Here is a 2207-nt window from a genome sequence, read left to right as displayed (position 1 = left end):
TGATCCAAGTAGCCAACACAATCACTGAGCTGCTTCTATCAAGGGTAGTGACTCTGGGAAATGTGCAGGTCATAGTGGATAGCTTTGCTGCAATGGGGTTCCCTAACTGTGGTGGGGCGGTAGACGGAATGCATATCCCTATCTTTGGACCGGACCACCTTGGCAGACAGTACATAAACCAGAAGGGGTACTTTTCAATGGTGCTGCAAGCACTGGTGGATCACAAGGGACGTTTCACCGACATCAACGTGGGATGGCCAGGCAAGGTGCATAACACTCTCATCTTCAGGAACTCTGGTCTGTTTGAACAGCTGCAGGAAGGAACTTACTTCCCAGACCAGAAAATTACCATTAGGGATGTTGAAATGCTTATAGTTATCCTTGGGGACCCAGCCATACCCAAGCGCCCTGGACAGTAGTAAGGAGCAGTTCAACTATAGGTTGAGCAAGTGCAGAATGGTGGTAGATTGTGCATTTGGACATTTAAAAGCGCGCTGGCACAGTTTACTGACTAGGTTAGACCTCAGCGAAACCAATATTCCCATTGTTATTGCTGCTTGCTGTGTGCTCCACAATATCTGTGAGAGTAAGGGTATGTCTACACTACGACATTAGATCGAATTAATAGAAGCCGGTTTTATAGAAATCGGTTGTATACAGCCGATTGTGTGTGTCCCCACATAAAATGCTCTAAGTGCATAACGTCGGCGGACCACGTCCACAGTACCGAGGCTAGCGTCGACTTCCGGCGCATTGCACTATGGGTAGCTATCCCACAGTTCCCGCAGTCTCCGCCGCCCATTGGAATTCTGGGTTGAGATCCCAATGCCCGGATGATGCAAAACAGTGCCGCGGGGGGTTCTGGGTACATGTCGTCAGGCCCCTCCCCCTCCGTCACAGCAACGGCAGACAATAGATTCGCGCCTTTTTACCTGGGTTACCTGTGCAGACAACATACCACAGCAAGCATGGAGCCCGCTCAGCTCAGCTCACCGTCACCATATGTCATCTGGGTGCCGGCAGACGTGGGACTGCATTGCTACACAGCAGCAGCAGCTAACTGCCTTTTGGCGGTAGACGGTGCACATGACTGGTAGCCTTCATTGGCGATCTGGGTGCCGGCAGCCGTGGGGCTGGCAGCCGTGGGGCTGCATTGCACCAGCCCCCTTGCCTTTTGGCAGTAGATAGTTTATTACAATTGGTAACCGTCCTCGTCGTACAGCAGTGGCTGTCGATCACGGGCACCTGGGCAGACAATGATGGTTATCAGTCGTAGTATGCCATTTTCTGCCACGCGCCCTGTTGGATCATCGCACGTTAGCTGAGTCGTAGTATGCTATTTTCTGCCAAGCGCCCAGTAATTTCTGCTAAGCACCCAGAAGAGGCCGAGGGCGATCTGGGTGCTGGCAGACATGGGGCTGGCAGACGTGGGGCTACATTGCTACACAGCAGCAACCCCTTGCCTTTTGGCAGTAGATAGTATATTACGACTGGTATCCATCGTTGTCATACTGCAGTGGGTATCAGATGGTGCAATAGGCCTGAAGGCTAACTGCCAAGCGCCCAGTATTTCCTGCCAAGCACCCAGAAAATGCCGAGGGCTATCAGTCATGCTGCACCGTCGTCTTAAGATGTAAAAAATAGATTTATTCTGTATTCATTTCCTTCCCCCCTCCCTCCGTCAAATCAACGGCCTGCTAAACCCAGGCTTTGGAGTTCAATCTCTGGGGGGGGCCATTCTGTGTGACAGTTGTTTGTGTTTCTCCCTGATGCACAGCCACCTTTCTTGATTTTAATTCCCTGTACCTGTACGCCGTGTCGTCACTCACCCCTCCCTCCCCTCCCTCCCTCCTTCCCCTGGTCCTTCAGATACTAGTTTCGCGCCTTTTTTCAGACCAGACGCCATAGCTAGCACTGGGATCATGGAGCCCGCTCAGATCACTGCGGCAATTATGAGCACTATGAACACCACGCGCATTGTCCTGGAGTATATGCAGAGCCAGGACATGCCAAAGCAAAACCAGGACCAGCCGAGGAGGAGGCGATTGCAGCGCGGCGACGAGAGTGATGAGGAAATGGACATGGACCTAGACCAAGGCACAGGCCCCAGCAATGTGGAAATCATGGTGTTCCTGGGGCAGGCTGATGCCGTGGAACGCCGATTCTGGGCCCGGGAAACAAGCATAGACTGGTGGGACCGCATCGTG

This window comes from Terrapene carolina, unplaced genomic scaffold (genome assembly GCF_002925995.2).
Source record: "Terrapene carolina triunguis isolate 2854851 unplaced genomic scaffold, T_m_triunguis-2.0 Scaffold421, whole genome shotgun sequence".
In the NCBI taxonomy this organism is placed as follows: domain Eukaryota; kingdom Metazoa; phylum Chordata; order Testudines; family Emydidae; genus Terrapene; species Terrapene triunguis.
Note: the sequence above shows the minus strand (reverse complement) of the source record.